The sequence below is a fragment of the Phocoena sinus genome, chromosome 2, assembly GCF_008692025.1.
Source record: "Phocoena sinus isolate mPhoSin1 chromosome 2, mPhoSin1.pri, whole genome shotgun sequence".
NCBI classification, from domain to species: Eukaryota; Metazoa; Chordata; class Mammalia; order Artiodactyla; family Phocoenidae; genus Phocoena; species Phocoena sinus.
This window is the reverse complement of record NC_045764.1, coordinates 932,219-959,695: the sequence shown is the minus strand read 5'-3', so window position 1 is coordinate 959,695 and position 27,477 is coordinate 932,219. Positions and strand designations below refer to the sequence as shown.

Here is a 27,477-nt window from a genome sequence, read left to right as displayed (position 1 = left end):
TTATTTTCATACTTTGTCAGCCCCCATGCCTTCGGAATGTTGTCACCCAGTGGGTTTTTGTCTCCACCTTCTGGGTCCACCCATGCGAGGCAAGCTTGTGATGTGCGGAGAGTTGATTTTTTTGTGTGCCATGGTCTCTAAGGCTTCGCATCAGATTCCCTTCCTCCTGCCTGCTGCCCAGGGTTCATCTGCTGTTGCCCCTGGATCTGGAACCTTGTCCCCTGTCACTGGGATGACTCCTGATTCAGAGCTCCCTTGAGTTCCCCCATCACCTGTGCAGAGCTAGTTTGCCTATAGCCGCACCCGGGTCTGTGTCTCACGCCCAGCCTGTCCTTGGCAAATAGTTTGCTCTTCATAGATCTATGCTTGATAGACTGACGTAGTCAATGAGCGCCCATTTAAAAAGTTAATGATCTTATTGCAATATTAGCAACTTAAGAGAAAGAAATCTCCTTTGCCCCTTTCTGGAAGAAAACAGCCCACCTGGGGAAGTGGAGAGAAGGCCTACCTTTCACTGACGCTTGAAGTGTTGATCAACACATCAGGAATCCATGCAATAGAATTCAAACTTCTCGCCATTGCCTACCAGGCCCCACCGTCCTCTCTGCCCTGTCTGGGACCACCCTCCCGCACCAGCCTAGCCACCTGGCCCTCTCTCTGTTCCTCTAACACGTCGCTTTTCTTTCTCCTTCAGGGCCTTCGCCCTGCTCTTTCCTCTGCCAGGAATGTCATAGCCTTGCAGTTGTGTAGAGCTGTGGTTTCTCACTTAGGTGGCACCTCCAATCTTAGCATTTCTCCTAGAGCGTTTCTCCTTAGAGTATTCCTCTCTCTTTTCCCAATTTACAGTCACTCCCCCACCCCTCAGGTCACTGTTTCCCTCTTTGTCCTGATCCCTTTCTGTAACCTTACCTGTTCACTGGTTCATTATCTGTCTTCTCCAGCTGATAACTAGCTTCCAGTCTGTCTTGTTCAAGACTATACTTAGTAGAGTGCCTAGTTCACGGCAGGAACTAGTAGTACTTGGTAATTAATATTGATTACATGTTTGGTGAGTAAGTGAATAAAAGAATAATCTTTGATATAAATTACTTAATCTCAAAGAAAGAATGTTAGTGACAGAATCTTAGGTGTTATTGTGGAATAAACTTTACTAGGAGTGCTAAGCCCTTCTCATCCCTCCCTCCTCCGCACCCCCTTCTTCTTCTTTTAAACATAACTAGATCTCAACACTAAGTTTCTTTCTCAGAATACTCTGGGACACATATTTTCAGACTAGCGTTTAGAATTCCATTTCTTACAAGGGTTCTATAAAAAAGTCTTTGTTAGGTAATGAGGTTACTCTGTCCTCCAAAGAGCTTTACCTTACTCTCCAGAAATGAGAGAAAAAAAGATTTGTCTCATTCTTTGTATTAGGTTTCTTGTCCTTACATCACTTCAAGTTCATGTTTACCTTAACATTCCTTTCCTTCCTTACGTTTGACTTTTGCCAATCTGCATTTTTTCTCAACACTATAAGTTTTATGGAGCTGTTGGGTGAAGTGCTTCACTTCAAATAGCCTATTTCAGAACCTCGTGGGAATGACAAAGAGAACAAATAGAAGGGGAAAGCAGCTAGAGAGGGTTAAGCGAGTGTGGTCCCCAGGTGAGATATACTTCGCCCCCTTTCTAGACTGGCTGGCGTGGTCTGAGAGCTCAGATGACTGTAGGTCTTCATCTCCACTCCCTCCTCCCTCTGCTTCAATCTTCAAAATCTAAGTCTCATCTCCGAGGGCTGTCACGTTCCTTTCTTTCTAAAAATTCCCTCCATTAGCTGAGTTCTCCAGTTTATCTTCTAAATTTCTTTCTGTAGTCTAATCTTTTGATTAAAGCTTTATTGTGTATTTTGTATTCTCACTTCTTGCTATGAATCTGCTTACTGGGCAGTTCATTATACACTATATGTTGGGCAAATAGTAGTTATATGGAAAGAGTATTTATAAAGTTCTTTAAGACAGCTCAGTCATAGTTATAAAGTTCTTTAAGACAGCTGAAGGGGGCTGATACCAGAATGTACTTTTTTGATGGCTCTCAGGTTTTGCGTTTATTACTGTATTTTCTTCTGTTGCGGAAGGATTAGTTCCCACGGATATCCTCAAAGTTTGCCTTTACCATTCTGTGTAACTTATTCATGTCCTATTAAACATTTTTTTCTAATTATACAAGTAATACACGTTCAGTATGGAACACGGAAAGGTAAAAAACAAAAACAAAAACAAAAAAACACAGCGTAATCTCGCCAGGGGTGAAAACATTTCACACCTTCTTTTTGCATATGCCAATTTCCCTGTGAATCTTAGGCAGCATTTTAAAAAACACCCAAGAGGTCGCTCTAAATCTAAGCGATGTTTAGGATTAGCTGCTATTCAACAAGTTCATACGGAAATCAAAGACTCTTGGTGGAATAAGGAAGCTCGCTTCTAGCAAAGGAACCTGGGCATCCGGGGTTCCCTTAAGGAAGGCAGCTAGCTGGTACACGAAACAGCTGGTTCTGCAGCCACCCGGGGGCGGAGCGGGCGGAGGCGGAGCTTCGATGATTGGGGTAGGGGGAGAGGAGCTACAGGGCTTCCACCAATCAGGGCTCTGCTTTGTTTTCACGTACCGACCAATGAGGGAGCGCTGCTGGCGAGCCTGTCTTCAAATCGGAGACGTGCACCCCTATCGCAGCCAATCAGCAGGCGTCTCTTACACAGCGTCCACCGCGTTCTCGCCCCGCGGGCGGAGCGGCCCCGCCCCGCCCCTCCCCTCCGGCCTCGGCCCCGCCCCGCCGCGGGGCTGCGGGCTGGAGCGGGGGCCGGGCTGCCGGACTCGTGCGTCTTGCGCCCGCCGCGGCGGTACCGAGTCCGCAGGCTGCTGATTGTCCTTCGCGGCGGCCGCGGTCGCAGCCTCCTTGCCTCGGCCGGGGCTGCCTGCGCCGGCCCGAGCGCGCCTCCCGCGGCCACGGCCGCCCGGAGCAGGTAAGGGGCGCCGGGGCTGCAGCGCCCGTCCGAGCCCGGGCGCGGGGCGGGCTCCCTGGCTCTCCCGCAGCCGTGGCCGGCAGGTCCGCGTCTACCGGAGCCTCCCGCCCGCCTCGGGGCGCCTCCGCCGGGAGCGCGCGGCCGCTGCACCTGGCGGGGCGGGGGGGCGGGGAGCCCTGCAGGTGGAGGGGAGACGCGGAGTTGAATCAGTCCGGCCCGCGGCGCAGGGGACCTGCTGATAAGGAGCGATAAGCCAAGTGGCTTTTTTTTTTTTATTTTTAAGTGGGAAAGGTGTCTGTACTTAGGTGGTGTGAGTTACAGCCATCATGGACACGGGCGCTTTGCAGTGCGTTTAGACAGGAACATGATTTACTTATTATTTTAAAATTCGAAACAGCCTTTAACGTGAACTTATTGGAGGTTTTTTCTTCCGTGACAAGTAGACCCAGCAGTGTGACTCACCTTTGTCTGGGCTGCAGTGCGGGCCGTGCGGTGGGGACGAGGGGAGCAACGTGGATGGCGATGCCGAGCTAGTGTGCAAGAGTCTGGGGGTGGCACCTTGTCTCTGTCTCTCCTCGTGGGTGGGTGTAGACTTGAGATTCGTTTTCTTTTTCTTATTTTTTAAACATTAGCATTCGAATTAAAAAAAAGCCTTTCCAAACATAGCCTCCGGGCTTTAGGTTTTAGGGATGCACCTGCTACCCACGCAGTAATACTTTGCAGACGACTCCTAGGCAGTTAACTACAGTGATGTGATTTACCTGTGATGAAAAACCCTGAATTGCTGTTACCTTTTCTTTGACTTGCGTAACACCTTTTTCTCATTCACCATTTGTTCACAAGTGAAATGAAGGTCACGAGTTTTAGCGGAAATGGCACAGTGAGGACTCTTGGAGCAGGTCCTCCCTTCCAGGTGCACTGCATTTAGGTCTTTTAATTGAGAATCTCACTGCACTGCATCAATATTGGTATCCTCTTACTCTCCAGAAGCAGGTAGTGCACCTCAGGCCCATTTTGCAGGTATGTAAACTCAGAGCCCTAGAGATGAAGGGAATTCTGCCCCAGGCCTGTGGACTTCTGCTATTATATACCTGTTATGGGTTTAATGCACGGTCCAGTAAGGTTCCCACCGTCAAGCAAGCTTCTGCATACCGATTTGATTCCCATGTACACCAGTCAGAGGTGGAGATGGTTATTTCCCAGTAAAATATTCTTAGGCTTTTTTTTTTTCCTCTTAGGTTGCTAAGATAGTTTGAATTTCATCAGAAAGGTGATTTTTCACACAGGTAAGAAAACCTAGCGGTGTTATGTGAAAAATCTCTATTTTAAGTTTCGGGAGGTTTTCCACATTAGAAAATCTTATCTTCTTTGTTTGCGTCTCTGGCTTAGCATTGGACTTGAGTACTGCTCTCTGAATTGAACTAGTTAATATTCATAACGTAAGTAAAACCGAAGCATGACACATTTTGGTTATGATTTTGTTTCAGGAAGTTTTTACTATAAATTTAGAAGTGTCGAACATGTAAAAATCATCTCTTCCTTGATGAGAGTAACTCAAGGGATTTTGGGGGTTAATGGCAAGTGGGGTTAGATGGGTAGTTGAGAGGGTCCCCGTGAATGATGTCAAGGCTTGGGGAGCCCAGGGAGTTGTTAGGTTATGTTAAATTTATTAGTTATCAGGAACATAGAAATGTCTTATTTATTACTGAATGGAGCTGTTACTCGTGAAGCAACATCTTGTTTTCATGGCAGGTGCTCTGCTGGGTGGAACATGTACATTTTGACATATTTGTCATGTAAGGCATCCCTTACATAGGGCTTGTCCGTTCGGCTCTGATTCTGTTTACTCACTTATTTGTTTTTGCATTACTGTCTTAATTTTTACTCCTCTGGTCAAATTAAAATTTCTAGCACCCAAGCAGAACATTCCATAGAGGAACCTTTATCATCTGCTAATTTGTACGGAAAGTGAGATCTCTTCCGATGAGCACCTCTTGCAGTGTGGGAAGTTGGAAAGAGATTTAGGCCGCTTGTAGGGTGTTTACCTGTATTCTTAGCTATAGGGCCTGTAGCCCCCGTGTAATTTTCAGGGTTTCTACCCTTCAAAAAAGATTTAATTACGACGTTACACAGCTTCCACTAGATGGTGCACTGGGTGCTGTTTACTGGAGATTTCAATCAGGTTTTTTTCTGTTTTCATTAAAAGCATTTCACTGACAAAGATACAAATGTGCTGCAGCTGTCATCACTGAAATTCAAACAGAATTGCAATCAGTGATTTAAGTCAGTTTTATTAAATGAGATCATTTGGAAGGACATGGCAGCTTAATTTAAAGTGAGGGAAGTTGTTAGTAATTTTAGAAACAACAGCTAAACAACTCTGGTTCTTGCTGTGCCCCGGAACCTAGAACAGAGTGTGAATTTATTGCTCCTTATTTATGTACCCTTGAACTGGTTTGTGTTTTGTTGAAATCTCACGTGAACTCTGGTGAGCTGTTTGAGCGTGCTTTTATGCTTTGCCTTCTTAGATTCCTGATTCTTTAAACGAAGAGGTAGGATGAAGTGGCTGTAGATAGCAAGATTATTTGATACCTGCTATGAACAAATACGTAAACATCTTTTTTTCCAGGCACGTAAAACAGTTTTTATTCCTTGAAGGCTCACTTCGTACATCCTTCTGTTCTTATGGGAAAGCGTGATTGTCAGCTTCACTTAGGAAAGAGCGAGGAGCTTGCTTTCTCCCTTGGGTGGCGGGAGCTCGCTTGTTACTGGCCTGGTTACTGGTTAAATTGCTTGTCACCGATGGTTACAGAAAGGAGATGAGAAAACACAGCCGCAGCTTTGGTAAAGTGCCGTGCCGTTTTAGGGTTAGAAATGGCAGGGTTAGTGCAGAGTAAGAACTAGTTAGGGTGACTGCATTTTGTGAGATGTTTTGTGGGAAACACTGGACTTTTAAAAGGCAGCGCAGGCACTCCGGTGAGGAGGTCTGTAGGCGGTTGGTGTGTGTCTGTATGATCCAGTTCCGCTGAGCTTTGTGTGGGCAGGAGAGCTTTGGTAGTTTGCTTCTTGGAACCAGCTCTGGTCCTCAGGGGAGCTGATGGTGGTTTGGGAGGGGAAGATACGTAGGTGCCGCTCCTTCCAGGAAGGAAGCTCCTGGCGGGGCTGCCCGCCCTTGGGGGAGCGTGGCCGGGCGGTGGGCGGTGCAAGCAGCTGGTGGATGAACACACTGCCTGAGTGTGGGCTTCCCCGAGTCAGGGAGCACTGAGTCACCTTTACGGACGTCCCGTGGTCCAGGCTCGGGCTGCTTAATGCTGCCGGCTTCGAATTTATGTAAAATAAGTAGAATCCTGAACTTGGTGAAATGAATGACTTGTTTGCAAGTGAATGGCTTAAGAGAGTTACTTGGCATGTGTTAGGCTCTCGAATTATGGTAGGTGCTTGAACGTACTTACCTCTGGTACTCGGTCTTCCGTTACCTTTGGAAAAAGGCGTTATTAGAAATAGGAAACCTTGAATACGCATGGGGCTGGGGTGTTCGTATTGGGCAGTTGATTTGGGGACAGAAGAAGGCTGGTCTAAATACTTCTTTGAGAAGAGAAGGGTCAGGTAGGGTGCCCTAGAGGGCTGGTCCAGCTAAGGGGCAGGGAAAACTTCAGGACGTACTGCTGTAGTCTCTACAGTAAAAGCCTCTGATTAGTTTTACTCGTGATTAAAAACTTGCTCTTTGCAAGACAGTGCCTCTTTATGTGCACTTACAGCAATTTGAATCATGAGAAGCAAACATTTCTGAGGGTTGTAAACTTCTTTTTTTGGCGCTTGGAAGTTTGTGGAAATGAGGTTGTAAAAGTTTGGAGTGGAGCTAAGGATGAAAAGGATTGTGGAGCCGTGGACCAAGATTTGCCAAGCTTCTGTAGCTGATATTCAAAGTATTTCTTTTTCCTCTTCCTAATAAGGCTGGGGATTTAAATTGTGAAGATCCTGTTTGGACCTCTGTGCTCCCTTTCATGTTTGGAATGTAGCTCGGTTCCCAGGAAGGCCCATCAGAGTTGACTGTTTTTTAGACGGTCTAATCAGGGTACAGAGTCCAGGGGGGAGGAGGTGCCGTGCTGTGGGTAACGAGGAAGTGAATTAGTATCATTTAGATCTTTTTAAAATAGGGTCACAATTTCGCATTTTGGAATTTTCAAAATGGTAGTCATTTCACCTTTAACATACATACAGCTGAGTATGAAAACTTGAGGCTGAGGTTCTCAATCTTTATCATTCCTCAGAATCACCGGGAGGGCTTGTTAAAATTCAGGTGGCTGGTTCACTCCCACAGTTTGGTTCCTCCGTCTGGGGATGGGCCCTGAGAATATGCATTGCTAATAAGTTGCTTCTGGTCCGGGGAAAACCACTGACAGGATTCCAGGGGGGAATATAAATGTGGTGGCTAAGAACCCAGGCTTTGAATCCCTGCTCTGCCTGTTCTTCCTTCTTTGACACCAGGCACCTTTCTTACCTCTGGTTTTTCATTTCTAAAGTGGAAATAATGTAGTGGTATGTTGCTCGGAGTATTACGTGACCTCAAATGTGTATAAAAACTCGTAGGACGTTGCCTGGAGGGTTGCAAGCATGTAGTCAATGCTGGCTTTTAATCATAAAAGTCAACTAGTGAAAGAAATAACTAGAGTCCTGAACCTTGTGGAGCTGAGGTATGTTCTTTAAGGACAGAAACTTTTATCTTTATCCTCATTTCCCTGCCATGTGCTATGGGAAGGATACATGAGTACTCAACTTCTGTTTAATGAATGAAGGGAAAGTTTGTGGATCCTAATAATTTTCCAGAAACCTTTTTAGAGACACAGAACATTTACGTCGCTGGTGTCTTTTTCCCCCTCTAAAAAGCTTGAACTCTTTGGTCAAAATATATTGGACGCTAGCTGTAATCACTGTGGTCCGTACTTTATGGAACAGGAGTCTTAAAGGTGGTTCCTTGGGGTTCAGTTACAAGGCAGCACCTGGATGTTCTTCAGGACATCTGCAGTCTCCCCTGGAGAGTGGTGACTGAACTTGATGCCCTCCATGCAGTTCCTGGAGATCTTTCCGAAGCTTGCTGGATGCCTGGTTCCCTTTCTTCCCACGGATCTCTGAGAGCTTTCTTCCCTCTGGCCATCCCCTGGATAGTAGCCCCTCCCTTCCCATCACTTCCTGTCACAGTCACGCATTTTATTTCCATTGTAGCAGTTATCACACGCGTAACCGTAGCTTTATCTGTTTCCTCTTTATTGTTTCCTTCACTGGAACGTCAACTCTGAGGGCAGGGACCTAATCTTCCCTACTGTGTCCCCAGCACGGGCGCAGTGCCTGGTGAACAGGGACCTGCCGGTTCAGTGAAGGGGCGTGTGAGATGGGGACCCCTCTCCCAGATCGGGTGTGCAGACCCGAGTTAGTGGTCCTCTCTCACTAGCGGTCCACGCGGAGCCTCTCGTGTTACTTTATTGCGTTTCCCCCTTTTCTCCTCACAGCCCCTCTCTCAGGCATAGATGTCATTTCCTTGAGTCCTGCCCGGTGATTGGCTGGGCTGGCTGTGCTCAGTTACGCTCCCCACATTCTTGCTGGTACTTGATAATTTCTGACCTTACAATTTTTTTCTAACCTGATGCCCCAGATGGAGCGTCTGGGCACATATGTCACTGTTCTTATTTGCGATTCTCTGGTTACTGGTGCAGTTAAGTATCTTATCAGATGCTTATTAAGTGTGTGGGTTTCCCTTTCTGTGAACTGGCACTGACACATTTATCTGTATTTAATTGTTTTGCAGGGGGAGCAGTCTGTGGTATTTTAATGGCTAGCTTTTCTCCTGGGTGTTCCATGAAGAGGATGATTTCATCTTTACATAATGTTCATGTGTCATTTCCTTCCAGTTCGCGCTCTCTGTGTGTTCTTGCCTCACTGTATTTGTCTAGACTTGCGCCGATGGGTTGAAGATGAGCAGAGATAGTGGCTGTTTGATCACTTTAATAGCCTAAAGGGAATTCATTCCTAGTTTTGCCTTTAATTGGGAGATTTCATTTTTTTAAATTGTATTTGATTTCATTTTTTAAAAATTTGTTGTGACTCCACTGTCGTTCGAAAAGCTGGAGAAGTAAAAGCAGAGAACTCCCTTCCTGATCTTTGTAAGGAAACTGACCTAGACGGTAGTTAGCTCTTCACCCTGAAAAGTTACAGTTGTCTGTACTGAGGTTTTTAAATTAAATATTTGAATTATTTTCATCAGGCTTTTCCGAAGTAAGTTGTGTACGATGACTCTGGTTAGCTGAAAGCCACCGTGGGTTTGGAAAAACGAAGCAGAAGTCGTCATGCGTCTTATACCGTGAATTTTAAAAACTTTATTCAAGCGTAAGATATACCTAGAAAAATGTGTACACCATATACCTAGGAATATCTAATGCATCTGTCCTAAGTGTGCGGCTCCCTGAATTTTCACAGAGCAAACACACTTGTGTAAGCAGCATTCAGGTGAAGAAACGGAACATTGCAGGACCCCAGGGGCCATCCGCCTCCGCATTTTCCTGATCCTGACTTGTAACTGAGGAGTAGTTTGGGTTCCCTGTCACCCGGCTCGTGCTGGACTCCCATCTTTGTTCGAAGGAGAAATCAAAGTCATGTCTGAGAGCTTTGAAGAAGCATGACCCAGACTCCAGTTCTCGCAGCTGTTGTTTTCTAACCTTTGGTCACAGTACCCTTCACACTCTTAAAAATTATTAAGGATGTTTCGTCTGTGCGGGTTGTACCTATTAATATTTACTGGGTTAGAACTTCAAGCAGGAAAATTGATTTATAAATTCATTAAAAAATAATAACCCCATTATATGTTAACATAAATAACTTCTTTATGAAAAATAACTTTATGAAAATAATTGAGAAGTGTGACATCGTTTTACATTTTTTGCAGCTCTTTTTAATGTCTGGCTTAGTAATCTGTTTCTGTATTCAGTGTGTTGTGATTTATTGTTTGGCTGAAATATATGAAGATAATCCCACCTTATACAGACCTGCAGTTGGAAAAGAGAGGAGTATTTTCATATTCTTTTTAGGTAGTCATTCTTTGATCCTACAGTAAAACTCTGTTAGGTGGTAGTCTTAAAGTTGAGTCGCAGAGTAGAAGCTGAACCCCAATCAATAAAGCTTTCTCGCTCTGTTACATTTAAATCTATCGGTCTTTCTTGTACTTTGAATCTTTTTACCCATACGTGATTGAGGAAATGTTCATTCATGGAATTATATAAATCTGCCAAATACTGGCACGTGTTATGAGACTATTTGAAAAAAACCAGCAACAACCATTTGTAGGATCAGCAGTGAGCCCATCAGAAGAATCTGTGAGTACCGAGAAAGCTTTCGTGAAAGTTCCTGGCGGCAGGTATAATTTTTCCCAAAACAGTTTCTGCTTGAAAGCTTGAATTTTATTATTGGCAACAAACACTTCAGGTGTTTTCCTTGACGCGTCTGGCTCACTGACGCGTCTGGCTCACATCTTCAGTTTTAGAAGATGTTTACCAGATACACACTTTGTCTTCCAGTTATTTATATGAGAGTACTACTCTGGGGAATAGAAGAAGTTGCCAGTCCGGCTTACACATAGAGCAGCCGGCACAATTTCTCTTCCTCGAGGTGACCGTCATCCTCCAGCGGTCAGCTCAGGTTCTTCTCTGCACTTCCTGTTTCGTCACACAGAATATTAAAAAGACATGCACTCAAGGGTCTAGATTTCACCCAGTTGTTAGTTTTCACCGTTTCTTCAAGGATATTCTTAGGTGAAACTGGTGCTTTTTCCCCCCCGAGTTCCTCTTGGTGAGGACCAGTGTTGACCTGCACAGTTGGTGCCCCTGCCCTGCTTTGTGCTAAGGTGCCAGCGATTTTACACGCCCTGGCTTGAATATCATCAGTGCAAATGTCAGTGTAGTGAAAAGCACAATCTCTCAGTGTTGTTACACAAATAGTTTTCACGTCCTGAAAGGTTCTTGAGAAGTCCCCGGATTTCCTGGACCCCGAGAGCAAAGAGCTGGCACCTAGCATCTCCTCCAGTGCGGCCGAGGGCCAGCCCCTCATTCTGACGTCTCCCTGATGGGGCTGAACCAGACCCAGCTTCTTCGCCTACTTACTCCTGAAGCGATCTTCTTAGAAGCAGGGCCTTGCCACTTCTCGGCTCCGCTCGGCTATACTCTTCCCAGTGAAAGAAAGTTTAGTAACACTAGGAAAGCAAGTACTTCTGAGACCAGCAACTCCAGACGTATATGAAGCTGTGCATTTTGCTGTCTTAACACAGTAAACATATCCGCACACACGCTATTACTTGTTGATTTTTCTCATCTTTTTAGATGGAGATAATCACAAAGAGACCTGGAAGAAATGTCCTGTGCGTGTATTGAAAACTATTTGCTTGGTAACATCATAATTAAGAAATATAGGGGCTTCCCTGGTGGCGCAGTGGTTGAGAGTCCGCCTGCCGATGCAGGGGACGCGGGTTCGTGCCCCCGTCTGGGAAGGTCCCACATGCCGCGGAGCGGCTGGGCCCGTGAGCCATGGTCGCTGAGCCTGTGTGTCCGGAGCCTGTGCTCCGAAACGGGAAAGGCCACAATAGTGAGAGGCCCGCATACCGCAAGGAAAGAAAAAAAAAAAAAAAAAAAAGAAATATAGCAGGTGGTAACCTGTTGTGATGCTCTCGATTTAATGTGTGGTTTAACCTGTTCTTCTGTTCTTTCATTTCCTGTAAATGCTAATCTGATCTTGATTTGGTTCAGTTTCTATTTTTTTGGCAAAATTGCTTCATAGGTGGTAGAGTGTACTGGTAGCTGGATCCCGGCAGTGTTGGTGTCTCTCTGTGATGTTCACGGTCATTGATAATCACTGCCTAGATCCATTGTTTTATTAGGGGTTTGCACAATCGTGATATTTAAATTCTGTCTTTTTAATTTATTAGGATATCTTAATAAAGAGAAAGTATATTCTTTGAGATGTAGTTAGTAGAGAAAAGGCAGCTTAAATGTTCGATTAGAAAAAATTAGTTTTCAGGTATGTTCAGGTCGAAGAAATCGGTCTGTCATTTTTCTTTGAAACACCAAGCTAAACTGCACTGGTTTGTAGAAGTAGGTAAATCCAAAGGAAACTATTAACAGAAAAGTCCTTTTGTTGTACTCTTAAAGTAGCTTAACTCATTTGAAATAAAATGTAATAGTAGACGCATCTTGGTGCTATTAAAGGAACTGGAATTTTTTTGAGTTAAACCAAGATTTTTCTTGCCTCTAGAATGATGTAGTTATTGCACGTGATTATCCTTTTACGTATCTTAACGTCGTGTTCTGAGAGCAGATTTGAAAGTGTGTAAGGCATCCTGCCTTGAAGGTGCTGGTGGTGCAGTCAAATAGGTGAAAAGTCGACAGTTTATATAAATCTGTCGCTGGCATTCTGTGGGTTACAGTGTTTCCCCCTTAAACATGTATAATGCTGAGAAATGGATGCTAGAAGATAAAGTTTTCTTTGGAAAAACCAAAGCAGTAGGCGAAACTGATTATCTGAGGAGCGGGTTAAGTGGAACTGCAGTATCTGTTGGATTCGGGTGAGAGAAAAAGGAGAGGCAGGTGCCTCCAGTCCTAGCCTGCAGACTTTCACCCAGATTCCTGCGGGTGCCAGCTGTGGCTTGGAACAGGTCCTTCTACTTCAGGTCAGGCTGGTTCTTAGCTGCTCTTTCCTCCCCGCATTCCTTCTCATAATTTGAGTGATGGCTGAATGCAGGCTACTTAGTACCTAGATGACAAAAGGTTATATAAATATTTGTACGTTTGTGCAACGCCCCCGGGCGCTGATTCACGCCCTGTTCAGCAGTGGGATGTTCTTCATTCACTAGTCCGTCCTGGACCCTTCCTCTCGTGTGTGTTTCAGATTGGTGTCCTCAGCAAAGTGCTTTATTTCATTACCGATGCACATAGTCTCAGGACGAAGATTTGTCGCCTTGTTTTCAGTGCAGTGTCTCACACTCTGTAGACGACAACTAAAGTGATCTTGATTTGGCTTCTGGTGTCCTCCGTGTTTCTGATCTCCAGAGGACTCCAGAACTGGGTAACTAAATCCACTCTCTTGCATATGGAGCCTACAGTATCCATCAGGGACAGACTGTGACTGGCAAGGCGGGACTGCTTATCTGAATAGACAGTTTCCTGTCTGAGAATAATTGTGGACTTAGCAAAAGCTTTGGAATGCTTTAGCCCACTGGGACGGGCTTGGAGTTTACAAAACAGTTTATCGGTCCCTCGCTGAAAGCCAGGCACTGTACCAAGCCAGCTCTCCTTAGATATTTATGCCTAATTCTTCCAGCAGCCCTTTAAGTTATTGTCATTTTTATTTTGCACATGGGAAAAAGCCAAGTCATGGAGAAGTTAAATAATTTGCCCTGAGTCATATGACTAGGAAGTGGTAAAAGCTTAGATTCGAACCCACGTCACCTGTTGTTCTAAATACCAGAGACCAGATAGTGTGAGAGTATCGTATGATCTGAACTCATGCCGGCGTTTTTCTCTCCTTATACAGCATCTTCAGTCTTTCTTTCTCTGGCTTCTCATCTTAATCTGGACAAGCACGAGTCTAACACTGCACCAAAGCGCACCCCTCAGTGACAGAAGTTGGCCCGGGAGAAGTCTGAGGGCTCTTCAGAGAGTAGCCCACCACAAGCATAAAATTGTTCTGAAGCTTATGTTGGATGTGATAGGTTAAACGTCACTTGACGTTCCGGGAAGATGTGTCATTTGTACGCTCACCCTTCATCCTCCACAAGAGACCTCAGTTTGAGAGGAAGTCTGTGGGACCTTGTGGAGATGCCCTGGCCAGATGTGGGCCCTGAGTAATTCTCCCTGTTGGCGTGGTGAGGTCGGGAGGGCCGGAGGGCCCCGACGCGGTGCGGGGGGACACTGGTGAGGGGGCGAGTGGGGGGGGGCAGCCGCGGCAGGGCTGGGCTGGATGCGGATTCGGGCAGAGACTGAGTGAGCCGATGGCCGGGTGGGGCGCTTAGTTCTGCTTCTCAGACGGTGCCATTTCTTCTCTGTACCTGCTGCTGGCTCTGCTTCTTGCTACTGTCCCTCAGTTGTGGGAGTGGCTTCAGTCCTCGATCTGTCTTCAGACCCTCCACCTCCCGCACGCGCGCACACACACACACGCACAGCGTGGCTTTGCCCATCGTCTGGGTTCCAGCGAGCTCGGGTCCACTGAGCCCACCGGAACCTCGTTTGCGGGAGTCCGTTTGCAGTTGCTTTGTGGCATCCCCTGGATGTTTGAATGTCTCAGAGTTAGCGTTGATTTCAGCTGTTCTTCCCTCTGGAACCGACTGTGACATTTTTAGGCCGTCTACAAATGGGCAGGAAGAGAACATTTGCATGTCCGCTGTGGGTTCCCCTCAGATCCCTGTTTAATCAGCCGGGGGGCAGAACTCGCTGGAAGGTTGAGCCGTGGCAGCACGAGCTGGAATCCTTTCTCTGGCCTGTGGTTCCTAGTGAAGCGTGCGTCTGCCTGCGACAACGTCAGGGCTTACGTCGCATCTCCAGCAGATCTACGGGAACAGTCGAGTACTTCTGTTTACGAGAATGTGCGTAAACACTAGGTTCTACGATTTTTTAAACTAAGCTTAGCTTCTCCAAGGCCAGAAGCCTCCTGAGGCTGCCGGGCTGATGTGCTGGATGGTGACTACACCTCCAGCCTCCTGTGTCCTGGAGAGTCTGCTTCTCCAGCTTGCTTCCTAGTTTAGTTGATATTTTTTGCCCTGGTCCCTGAAAACCTTAAGGCCGTATACGTATATCTTAATGGTTAAGGATGTAGACTGTAAAACAGAAACATTTTTCTGCAGACCACTTGGTTGGGGTATGACTGACATACAAAAAGGCGAACGTACTCCACGTGTGCAGTTTCATGAGTGTACATTCCGAGATACGTGTACATCTGAGAAGTCATTGGTACTCTGTGTCACGAACCTGTTCATCACCCCCAAAGGTTCTTCCCGCTCTCTGTATTATTATTTTGTGGTGAGAGTACTTGACCTAAGATCTGCCCTCTGAGCAGATTAAGAACACCGTGTGGCGCTGTATCTGTAGGTGCTGTGCTGTGCGAATCTCTGGGACTTTCACCTCGTGTAACTGGAACTTTGTACCCTTTGTCTCATGCATCCCCGCGTCCCCCTGCCCCCAGCCCCTGGAGACCACCGCTCCACGGTTTGCTCTGTGAGTCTGCCTGTTTAGATTGATCACAGAAGCAGTGCCGTGTAGCGTCTCTGCCTGTGACCGGCCTGTTTCACGTAGCACAGTATCCTCCAGGTTCATCCACATCGTCAAATGGCCGGATTTCCTCCTTTAAGGCTGAATAATATTCTAAACATTTTTGGATTCAAATTCCAGCGCTGCTCGTTGCTGGCCTTACGAGCACCTTATCTACTCTAAGCCTCCGTGTTCCTACCTGAAGCCGGCTGGCGGCAGTGCCTGCCTCAGGCGAGGGTGGCGAAAGCCCTTGGTGTCGCGTCTGGCACCAGTGGAAGGTCCACAAGTGGCAGTTGCTGTTCCTTGTTAATTAGCAGTGTGGCCGGAGACACTACGGGGCCGCTTTCCCGTCTCTGCCATCCGTCAGCGCGCAGATGCCGTCACGTCTTCCTTCCCGTGTCTCGTGGCACCGTTGCTGCCGCCGCCGCCTCGGAGAGCTCGTCCGCCTGGTCCCCGTGCAGGCGGCTGTGACAGCTCGCCCCGCCCTTCACGGTCTCTCCGCGTTCTGTGTTGCGGCGCACGCACGGTCTGCCGTCCATCCTTTGGCTCTCCCACCCTGGGACTTGCAAAGCCTGTCGTATTTAGGCCCACGTGTTATTCTTTCTTACCCGCCCCCTACTCTGGTCACACGTAGGGCCGTGTCCCGGGACGTGCATCGTCCTCTGTGTTGTCCTTGCTGACATCCTGGATTTGCCGCAGGTGCCCACCGTCAGTCACGGACAGTCGTGACCTTGCTGTGTGCAGGGCTCCCGGGTCGGAGATGCTCAGACCTCGGTCCTCACGCCCCGTCTTGGCTGGGCCCTGGCCTGCCTTTAGAGGTCCAGAGTCTAAAAGCTTCATTACTCTGTTGCTGTTATTAATCTAGAGTCCAGAGCACTAGAACCCCCAGCTGTCTCCTTTGTGCCTAAACCCTGTTGAAAGGAATTCCGCCCCCGGAGGTGTGAGCTGCAGCCTCCCGGTATCGCTTCTTTATGTCCGAGTCTAAGAAGCTTCATTACTCTGTTGCTGTTATTAATCTAGAGTCCAGAGCACTAGAAACCCCACCTGTCTCCTTTGTGCCTAAACCCTGTTGAAAGGAATTCCGCCCCCGGAGGTGTGAGCTGCATCCTCCCGGTATCGCTTCTTTACGTCCGAGTCTTCCTAGAACTCAGAAGTGCCGAGTGGGTGCGCAGTAGTGTTTCCTTTTGATGTATTTTTGTTCTCTTAGTTTAAGGGATCTCGGCAGTGGATAAACTGAATCTCTTGTTGGTTAAAAAAAAACAACAGTGGGGGGAATGGAAGATGCACGAGTTCATCTGTTCCTTGTTGTCTGGAATCCCTGCTGACCTGGACGCAGCCGTGCCAGCCCCTGTTGTGTTCAGGGCGCAGCGGGGAAGCCGGGGCTCCCGGGCCTTTGTCCGCTCAGGTGGCCTGACCCGCACCGCATCCTACGTCATAGTCTTACGGGATCCTTTCGCTGCGGGTAGGATTGAATTTCCTTGGCTTTGATGTGGGGGGCGGGGGGGGGCATTTTAAGATTAAGAGACCGAGAGGAGGCAGCGTGTCCTTGAGGGCGGGGCTTTGCCCTCTCTTTGCTTCGCTGCTGCCGTCTGGGTCGAGGGAGAGCGGAGCGAACACATGGCTCTCCTCCGGAACGCGCTGTGCGTCTCATAGTGAGCAAATGAGGACGCTGCTCCAGAGGGGTTTTGCCCCGGTGCGCAGCACCTCGCAGGGCCTTGGAGGAGGGAGGAGGACGGGGGAGGGAGGGCATTTATCCAGAGTTGTCTCCAGCAGCCTCTTCTTCCTTCTGGAATCTTCCTCTCAGCTCCCCTAGGAGACACGGAGGCCAAGTGCTCTTTCCTAGCTGTCGCCGCTGAGGACTCACCCGTGATTAAGGCCCACCAGATAGAGGACTTTCAGGGGACCGAGCCCAGGGTTCAGACCTGCTAATTAGGCCCTTGCGTTTCAATAAATACATCCCCAAAAGAAGCTGGTTGCTTGGTGAAGTGAGTTTCACCCAGTGGAGCTGGGGTCCTCCAGGCAAGACAGGTCAGACATGGTCTGTGTGGTACTTTCATTAGGTGAGAGGTTGGATCCTTTTTTTCTTTGGAATAATTTGGGTAAGATTTCAGAAATACCGAATGGCGAATGGCGAAGAGACCAGGGTAAATACCATATGACCTTCACCCCAGATTAACAGATGTTAACATTTTGGCATATTTGTTTCAGATTTTGTTTTAAATGAAAGAAAGGAAACAGTGTAGATAAAGTTGAAGCACAATTTGTTGCCCTTTTCTCAGTTCTCTTGCCTTTTCTTCCCCACAAGCAATTGCTAATATGAATTTGTATCCTTCCATCTTTTTCTAAATGTGCTTTTACATATGGATGTTTCTGTCCTTTTAAGGGCATATCGGTGTTAAAATGATCATCAGCAGAAAAGATACACTGCATGTTTTGTTCTGTTACTTGTTTTTAAAAAATTGTCTGTTGTGCGAGTAGCTAGCTGTGGAGACACGGAGATCAGATGACATTTTCCATTCTAATTTTTTGTATTGTCTGCAGATGTCTTCTGTTTGTACCTAAAATTGCTAATGGAAATCCGTCATTGGTTCCCTGCTATTTAATAGAAATCCTTATTTGTTTGTAATGCCTTAAATTGATGAGAATTTTTTAAAATTGCTACCATTAGTAAGTTGAAAGCCTAATTTGTGGCTAAAGTTTCCACATGTACTTCAGCAGATGGTCTCAATATTCTGTGTTTCAAAAAGATGCTGCAAAGATACTGCATTGGGTGTGGAATCGTTAGTAGGGGATGAGTGGGTGGCTGGGAGTTTTTGTCTTGAGCTGACACATGTAGAACCGCTGTTGCTAGGGCCGCTTAGGGAAGGTGGGATTGTGTGGGGAAGTGTGTTATTAAATGTTTCTTCCGTTTTTTTGGCTAACAGTTGTTAGTTTTTTTAATATTACAACATGTCTCCTTTGGTTTAAGAAGTATACCTAAATATAACATTAGTACTTATGAGTCTCGCCTGTTCTTCTCAGCAAGCTCCGATGTCACTGTCCCCACTGTCTGGTGGACGTTGCACGTGAATCGCTCATCTTGACCTCAGGCAAAGCCTAAAGTGGGAAAACAGGTCCACTTTTAAACATACCCAGTTCCTATTCACGGCATCACTGTCCTTTTCCTATCTAAGATTAGGAACTGTAGAGTCATCTTTGAATTCCAGCGTCTCTTTATTTTTCAGTTTTAGATCTGCTTTCCCCTCACCCCCCCCGACATTCTGCTTCACTGATCTCCTGTGTTCTGATGGCATTGCCGTCCTTCTGGTTCAAGTCTGCTCACCTCTGACTTAGCTCACTGCGGCTGCTGCTTTGCCGAGCATGCAGCCTTCAGTGTCCCCTGTACCCAGTTATCAGATTTAAAAACACTGCCCACATTACGCTGTTTTCAGAGAGGACTTCTCCCTCATGGACCCTTAAGGGCTCTGAAGTTGCTATAATCAAGCCCCAGTTCTGTCACTTACCAACTATATGACCTTGAATGTGTTGTCAGTATTCTGAGACTCAGTTTCCTCATGTGTAAATTGAGGCAGTAACAAGTGTTTAGGGTAGAGGGCTGTCAAGGGCTTGAAGTCAGAGAACTCACTTGGAAGTACAGTAGCTGGCACGGTCCAATTCGGGCACTTATTCCTAATCGGATCAAGTTTTTAATCCCTTTACCCAGATTGCATTGTTTTTCCGTATTGTGCTACTCTCTAAGTATTCAGCTTTAACCTTCTAAAACTATAAACTGGTTGTGTGATCATCTCGTTGAACTTTAACCCCTTTCCTTCCAGTCAGACCTTTGCATGCGTGTAAACCTGGGATCTTGTAAATACATACACCCGCAGGATTGGGTGCCTCCGAGTTTTCCACCTGTAATGTCTTTCTTTTTGTTTGTATTCTGTCCGTCCTTTAATAATCGAACTCAAAGACCCTCTTTTGTTTTTATTTTCCCCCGTTTCTTTCAACACTAACTTACAGCAGTGGATTATTTTGTTTATCCGTATACAACACCTTCTTGTTAGTTGAGTACCTTTATGTAGAAGCTATTTCCCTGTCTCAGTTGTAAGTCCCCTCTGGGCTGGGCCCCTATTTTGAACTACTCTTGGAGCCTAACCGTTGCTGAGTACTTCATAACGTCTTGATGACGCTTGCCACTAGATAACATTCACGTGCGGGGTAAAAATCGTGGCACTCTTTTTGGCCGGGACCACTTCACACGTGAGTGAGTGTTGATATGTGTGGAGTCCGCAGAGCTGTGCCACAGGAGTCGGGTGGCGTGTACGAGGGACAGGGTTTCTGCTCTTGTTTGAAGGGAAGGCTGCCGTCAGACACGAGCTGGGAGGAAAGTGAGCTTCGCAGGGCACAGGAGGTACAGGTCGTAGCTGGAGCAGAGGAAGCAGAACTAGTCCAGGGCTCACCCTGTGGAAGTGGTGGTTGAACAGAGGCTGAGCGCGGCCGCCTGCGGGACCTGGAACAGTGTTTCGGGCAGAGGGGACAGCGTACGTGGGAAAGGGGAGCTGAGACAGAGCTCGGCGCGGTGCAGACTAGAAGTGCTTAAGACTGGAGTTGTTTTGTTTTTTTCTAAATCTTTTTTATGGAAGTCTAGTTGATTTACAGTGTTGTGTTACTTTCTGCTGTAGAGCCAAGTGACCCGGTTACACACACACACGTGTATATATATATTCACACACATTCTTTTTCGTATTGTTTTCCAGTACCGTTTATCACAGGATACTAGTGCAGTTCCCTGTGCTCTACCGTAGGACCCTGCTGTTTATCCGAGACTGGGGCTCTGAACGTGAAGGGGCGCGCGGTCCCAGGCGAGCTGGTGAGGTAGGGACGAGGGGCGACGTTGTCCACGGTCTTCTCAAGCCACATTCTGGATTTTGAGATTAGATTCTAAGAGCCAGTTTTCAGGTAGGGAGGGAGCTGATGAGTTTTTAGGACAGGTGTGTGTGGGTGTGTACGTGCGCGCGCACATACCTTTTAACGATCGCCCCTTAGTCGCCCGGAGCCAGTGCGTTGTGCGGGGCAGCTGTAGGTCCACAGTGAGGCCGGTGGCAGCGGCGCAGGGCGGGAAGTGGGCCGAGCCCAGAGACATCAGGAAGGTGATGGCACGCGGTGATGGGCTCGACGTAGGAGGGCAGGGAGCCACTCTGAGGGTCTGGCGTGGGCATCTGCGTGGGGGTCAGGGCAGATTTGGGAAGTAGCGGAAAGACGTTCGGTTTGAAACGTGTTGAGTCGGAGGGGGCCTCTGCGCGTGAAGCGGGGGCGGCCCTTGGTCACACGCTGGATCCTGGGCGGGGGGAGGCCGGGGGAAGGACTAGAGATGCCGCGTACAGGTGACAGGTGCAGCCAAACTCGTTACTCTTTAGTGGCAGCGTTTTCAGGTTCAACGACACCTTTTAGGTATGGAACTTAACGATTTTGGCTGACTGTTTCGCAGAGATTTGTTGAGTACCTGCCATTTAAAAGCTACAGCGTTAAGCTCTGGGCAGATGCAAAGAAGAAGAATATCTAGTTTTCCTCTTGGGACTTTAACGTCTAAAGATAAACTACCTAAAAATTGAGCAAAGCACAATGGAACATGATTACAAAGGCAAATAGCGAGGGTAGCTGTGTTTGCTGATTATTTAGGTGTAGGATTTGAAGGCGCGCAGAAACTGGCAGGGCGTGGTGAGCAAGATGGTTGAGTTTTACAGGAAGGCAGGTCTCTTTCCCTTTTGGTAGCAGGAAGCGGGGACGGGGTTGTCCAGGCAGGCTCTGGGGCAGAGCAGTGGCCCTCGGGTCTGTGTGGCGTGGACCCTGCATGAGCACACTGGGTGCGATGCATGGCTGTGATGGTGCTGTAAACCGGGTTTATTACTGGTTGTAGAGCCGAGGAGTTCTGGTCCGTTGAGAGGCCATTAGAAAATTGGCGTATTTTATGTAACTGTATTACTTTGTTTCCATGGTGTTGATGTTGTGTGGAACGCTTTTGATTGTTGACGAGTATGGGGCAGAGTTTAGGGAGCCTTGGTGACTCTAGATGCAGTGCTTTCTCACCGGAGTTCTGAGGTCTGTATCTCTATGGCTTCGGTTATTTGCGTGGGGATGGGAATAAAGATCTGTGAGGTCTAACACACGCAGAGCTTTAAGCTGTGAATGCAAAGAATGCTGTGTTCTGGTGGAGAGGAGCTGCTTTCACTGCGTTTGCATTTTGCCGTCGCCCTCGATGCCATCTGTCTGTAAGTAGACAGAAGACTTCAGACTCTGCTTTCGTAGGCACTTCACGCTGATCCCTTAAGCGTCAAGGTGGGTGTGGGTGAGTGAACTGGGTGTGAAGGTGGGTGGGTTTTTGTATCTCATTGAGGTTGCTCTTCCTACCGTGCTGGGTAACTGCTTATGGATGTTTCCCGTTCCCTTATAGCTGTACCGGTAAAGGGTCCACCTAAGAAATCTCGACAGATGCATCGATCTGAATGCTTTTACTCTGTCTTAGGCTGTAGTCTTTCTCTTGATAGAATTCTTCTGTGATTGTACCAGATGATACAGAAAAGACTCCTGGCTAATTTAGGTGGCACTGACTTACCCGTCTCTTTCAGGCTGCTCCAGGTAACGTTAGAACCATTTACACCAGGTAGCTTTGTTCATAAAATGACGCTGTGGGTTGTTTCACTTGGCTGACGACAAAACCACTATTTTTCGTAGGAGGCAGTGGTAGGTTGTAAGATGTAACAAGTGTGTGAAACACCTGAAACTGCTCCAGCACCTCCAGGCATAAGTGTCCCGGGAACCTTTCACCTTCCAATTCTCTTTCTTTCTTTCTTTTTAAAAAAATGTCCGTGTGTTTCTAAAAGTAAAAGTATATACAACATTAAAATCTAAGCAAATCTTTATGAAAATTCAGTTAATGAGAAGATGAAATCTAGTGGAGCGAAGCCTTTCCCTGTATTGGATTCAGCAGCAGTTGCTACTGGAACTAAGTTACTGTCTAGGAGGTGTTTCCAGCTGTTAGATGGTTGCAAAGAGCAGTTCCTTGAAATGTCACCTCTTTTCATTATCTGAGGATCTATCAATACCTGACATTACCTCTGTTAATTATTTTATGTATATGCACACACATATATGTATGTGAATTTACATCATACATATTTAATGTATGTACAGATACAGATAAAACTTTTACAGGTAGGCCACGTAGAGAAAAGTGCCATGAATTTTCACAAGGTGGACACACCTGTGTAAATAGCGGGTGTATTTGAGTATATTTGAGTACACTCTACGAATAATTGTCTTTGGTTTGTGTAACAGGAAGAAGCGTTGATTAAGCCATGAATCTAGAGGTGCATTTTAGTTTGGCTGAAGATGTCTGGTTATTCACATCGCGGGTGTTTTTCTGACTTAAACGCTCAAGGTCAAGCTACGTGGGTGAGAACATCGCTCATTCCTTAGTCGGCCTGAGTGTCAGAGGTGAGTCTTAACCGCGCCTCCTTCAGCTGCCCTGAAGCTGAGGTGCGTGGGCTTTTTATTCACAAGGGCATTGTTTTTGCTCCCAAGCTCTATGGGAGAATCTTAGCCCTGCCCTCAGGCTTCTATCAGGGCAGATGGACTTGTGTATGTCTCACAAAAGCCTTGTTAAAGTCTTGTTTGAAAGAAGCAGTATTTTGGGAGGCGTCTGAAAGGATATGCAGATCATACGTTATACTAGCTATTTTATTTTATTTTTAAAAATCTTTCTGTTATTTATTTTTTTGGCTGTGCCGGGTCTTAGTTGTGGCTTGTGAGCTCCTTTGTTGCGGCACGCACGTGGGATCTAGTTCCCTGACCAGGGATCGAACTTGGACCCCTGCGTTGGGAGCGTGGAGTCTTACCCGCCGCGCCACCAGTGAAGTCCCACTAGCTATTTTAAAATACACTCCTGGATCAAGCCAGATTAGCCTGAGCACAGCATCGTTGTATCATGTTTTATGGACAGACCAAGTTTTACTGACTTGTTAGTTGGCGTGATGTTGGCGGGCGTTGTCAGGAAGTCCCCTAGACGTGTTACAGATTCTCTGGCCACATCACCTGTTAGTTTACCTTCGCAGATAAAGCAAATGGGTTTCAGAGTCTGTGACCGTGGTCTGTACTTAAGTGAAATATTCCGCGGTTTCCCTGCTCCTTCCAAAAGGATAGGCTGCGTATCTGCGGGGAGCACCTGGCAGGTGTGGCTTGAATCCCCTTTGCTTAGAAACTGTTTGTGGGCACCTTTGTGTCTTTCTGAATTAAGCACATGAAAAAAAGTAATTTCTTCTTCAAACTTAATTTTTTTAGATCACTTTTAGTTTCACAGCAAGACTGAGGGGAAGCTACAGAGGTTTCTCCTGTACCCCCCACCCCTACATGCACAGCCTCCCCACCAGAGGATACATCTGTTACAGTCGGAGAAGCTACACTGACACGTCGTAATCACTCAAGTAGTTTACATTACGGTCCACGCTTGGTGGTGTGCATTCTCCAGGTTGGGGCGAATGTATAATGACATGTATCCATCGTTATGAATATCGTACAGAGTATATTCACTGCCCTAAAAGTCCTCTGTGCTCTGTCTTTTCGTTCCTCTCCACATCTCAACCCCTGGCAACCACTGACCTTTTTTACTGTCTTCGTAGTTTTTCCTTTTCCAGAACGTCATATAGTTGGAGTCATGCGGTATAGTGGCCTCTTTCGTTTAGTAAATACGCACTTAAGCTTCTTCCATGTCTTTCTGTGGCTTGACAGCTCATCTCTTTTTAGCTCTGGGTAATATTGCCTTGTCTGGATGGACCGGAGTTCCTAAGTCTGTTCACCTACTGAAGGACATCTTGGTTGCTTCCAAGTTTGGGCAGTTATGAATACAGCTGCTGTAAACATCCACTGTAGGTTTCTGTGTAGGCTATACATTTTCAGCTCCTTTGGGTAAATAACCAAGGAGTGTGATTGTCGGATTTCACGGTAAGAGTGTGTTTAGTTTTGTAAGGAGCTGCCGAAGTGTCTCCCAGAGTGGCTGCACCATTGCGCCCCCCCAGCAGCGACGAGCGCTCCTGTTGCTCCCCAGCATCTCGCCAGCATCGCATGGTGTCAGTGCTCTGGTTCTGGCCACTCTGATAGGTGTGTCGTGGCATCGTACTGTTGCTTTCATTTCCACCTCCCTGATGACCTGTGGTGTGGATATTTCGCTATGGCTTGTCTTCGGATTCTCCTGATGTTGTGTTTTGTAGAACAGAAGCATTTAATGAAGTGCAGCTTGTCACCTGTTTCTTCCACGGATCGTGCCTTTGGGATTGTATCTGAAAGTCCTTGTCACACCCAAGATCATCTAGATTTTCTTCTGTGTTATCTTTTAGGGGTTTTATAATTTTGCATTTTACACTGAGGTCTGTGACCCACTTTGTGAAGCATTTTGACTAACACGAGTTTTCTCGGTGATTCGTGATTTTATCTGAGCATGAATAGTGCCCCACTTTAGATTAGTGTCTGGGGTGATGTTTCTTTCTCTCCTTTTCCTTATTGCTTACATTGTTTATAATGAGTGTTTATCATTTTTCCCCCCAAACAAGAGCTTTTTTTCTAAATCAGCTTCATTGAGGTACTATTTATCTACAGTAATTAAGTGAACCTCTCTGTGAATTTCGGCAAATTTAGACCATCAGTCAAGACATAGGACATTTCATCACAAAGACCTTTCCCAGTGGGTCCTGCCACCACAGCTCTGGCGAGTACTCATCTGCTTTCTGTCACTTTCTATTAGATTTGTCTTCTCTGGTTTCATGTAGATGATATAATACAATAGATATTCTTTTTGTGACTAGTTGCTTCTCAACATAATGTTTTTAAAAATTAAAGAGTTTTTCATACAATGTTTAAAGGGTACTTCTCATTTACAGTTATTACAGGATGTTGGCTCTTTTTTTTTTTTTTAACATCTTTATTGGGGTATAATTGCTTTGCAATGGTGTGTTGGTTTCTGCTTTACAACAAAGTGAATCAGTTATACATATACATATGTTCCCATATCTCTTCCCTCTTGCGTCTCCCTCCCTCCCTCCCTCCCTCCCTATCCCACCCCTCCAGGCGCTCACAAAGCTCTGGATTAATATAATTTTTTAAAAGATGAAAGCACTCCGGTTGCCGTTTGTGACAAGGTAGAACAGCTCTGCCTTAGTTGCTATGAATCTGCTTCTCCTGGTCCTGCCGGCTGTTTACTGTTGTACTAAAACTTCCAAAGAGCAGGTGTCTGGGGGCAGCCCATCCTCGGTGTCGTTGCGTGTTATTCAGGGAAAAGTAGCGTGTGCGTCTCCAAACAGCTCTCTCCTCAGAACCAGCAGCCCAAGCAGTACAGCTGCTGGTATCTGATCAACTCCAGTCCAGCCGCTTCCTCAGAGACGTGTTTAACTTGCGGTCACTTGGTATTTTTATACATCTTTTACAATAAACACTTTCATTTCCTACTGAACATGTAAGGAAATAAGATGCAGGGTATTCACGCTGGCAGTGCCTGGGAACAGAGCTGCGAGGTGGACACGTGCGCCCCTCCGCGAACTCTTTGTCTGTCTGTTTTCCCTCCCACCCTCCCTCCCTCCCTCCCTCCCTCCCTCCCTCCCTCCCACCCTCCCATCCCTCCCTCCCTCCCTCCCTCCCTCCCATCCCTCCCTCCCTCCCACCCTCCCACCCTCCCTCCCTCCCTCCCTCCCACCTTCCCTCCCTCCCTCCCTCCCTCCCACCTTCCCTCCCTCCCTCCCTCCCATCCCCCCCTCCCTCCCTCCCTCCCTCCCCTTCTTATTAAAACGATGGCTTTAAATGTCACTTAAAGCCTCTGAACTGCCGGGTGCCTGTGTCTTGTGACTGCAGTGGCCTTAGAGGAGCAGCACAGACTTTGTGCTGAAGGAAAGTGCAGTCATGACGCCCTCAGCTGGATTTGCCGCAACTTCATCCTTGCGTACGCTGGAGTCCGCACACCCCTCACGGACGAGCTCACACATACCGTGATCCTCGAGGCTTTTCACCCTCTTAACTGGTCATGTCAGAGTCCAGCGGCACCTCCCGGTCTTGAGTCATCGAATGGAGCAGCTGTAACGGGTCTTGGAGATACTGGCCTTCATCTAGTTAGCCCTTCGGACTGGAGACCCCAGCGGAGACCTGAGCGTGCATCACTGTTACCGGGAGAACCTCAGGACCAGGACAAGAGCCCTCTCAGTGACTCCAGCTCAGGTCTCTCTCCTGGGCTAAGAATGCCTGCTGCCATGTCAGTAAACAAAGGATGCTGTGGCTGTCAAGCCCTCAGCCACGGCAGCCCCCAGCGGTGCACCCCGAGGGGATTCAGGATGGAGAAAAGCAGGACGATGGCCCCAGAGAGCTGAGGAGCACATCAAAGGAATGATTTCAGTGAGCCCGGACTCTTGCACCTTCCCATACACAGAAACGTGCTGACGTCATTAACTTGAAGCCTGGTGTTCTTTAATTAACAGCCATTTTTTTTTTTTTTTTTTTTTTTTTTTTTATGGGTTACGCGGGCCTCTCACTGCTGTGGCCTCTCCCGTTGCGGAGGACAGGCTCCGGACGCGCAGGCTCAGCGGCCATGGCTCACGGGCCCAGCCGCTCCGCGGCATGTGGGATCCTCCCGGACCGGGGCACGAACCCGCGTCCCCTGCATCGGCAGGCGGACTCTCAACCACTGCGCCACCAGGGAAGCCCTAACAGCCATTTTTTGATGTTCCCACGGCCTCTTTGTTGTTGAAACTCCCACATATCCTGCCCCCGCCCCCCAGCCTCTTTAGTCCCTCAGGGCTGCCTGAGAGGCTGCCTCCTGGGCTTAAGTCCTCAGCAGGCCTGCCGAAGAATAAAACAGTTCTCAACTTCCAGTTCACGCATTGTTTTCAGTCCACGTTAGTATCCTGTCCTTTTTGAACTCCTCAATCGTACGCACAGTAAGTTAATCAAACTTCAAAGTGAAGTGATCTGATTTTATGTAATTGGAAGCCCTGCTTAATAATTTTCGGTTTAAGACATTCAGACACTGAAGACCCATTGCTCCGGACAGTTGATGAGGGATTTATGTGTGGTTCAGGATGGTGGCGGAGGGACGTCTCTGCTAAAGGGCCCGGGTCCTGTGGTGCGGCTCAGGGGTGCCGCGGGATCTGCTCCGGCCTGCGTTTCCTTCCTGGTTTTATCAGAACTTCGCT

General features: G+C 47.2%; 1 protein-coding gene across 7 annotated transcripts in view; it reads left to right on the top strand.

The window, feature by feature from the left end:
• The window catches only part of MPP7 (membrane palmitoylated protein 7), a 280,676-nt gene that overhangs the window by 20,576 nt on the left and 232,623 nt on the right, over window positions 1-27,477 (top strand). The window contains exons 1-2 of one of the 7 annotated variants that reach the window (XM_032618416.1): window positions 2,816-2,993; window positions 22,589-22,747. The exons of 3 other annotated variants lie outside the window; for them this stretch is intronic. The gene's annotated coding sequence lies outside the window, so the exon portion shown is untranslated. Of the gene's footprint in view, window positions 1-2,815; window positions 2,994-4,231; window positions 4,280-22,588; window positions 22,748-27,477 lie in introns of those variants that run through there. 3 more of the 7 variants (XM_032618406.1, XM_032618434.1, XM_032618399.1) reach the window with 3 other exon arrangements.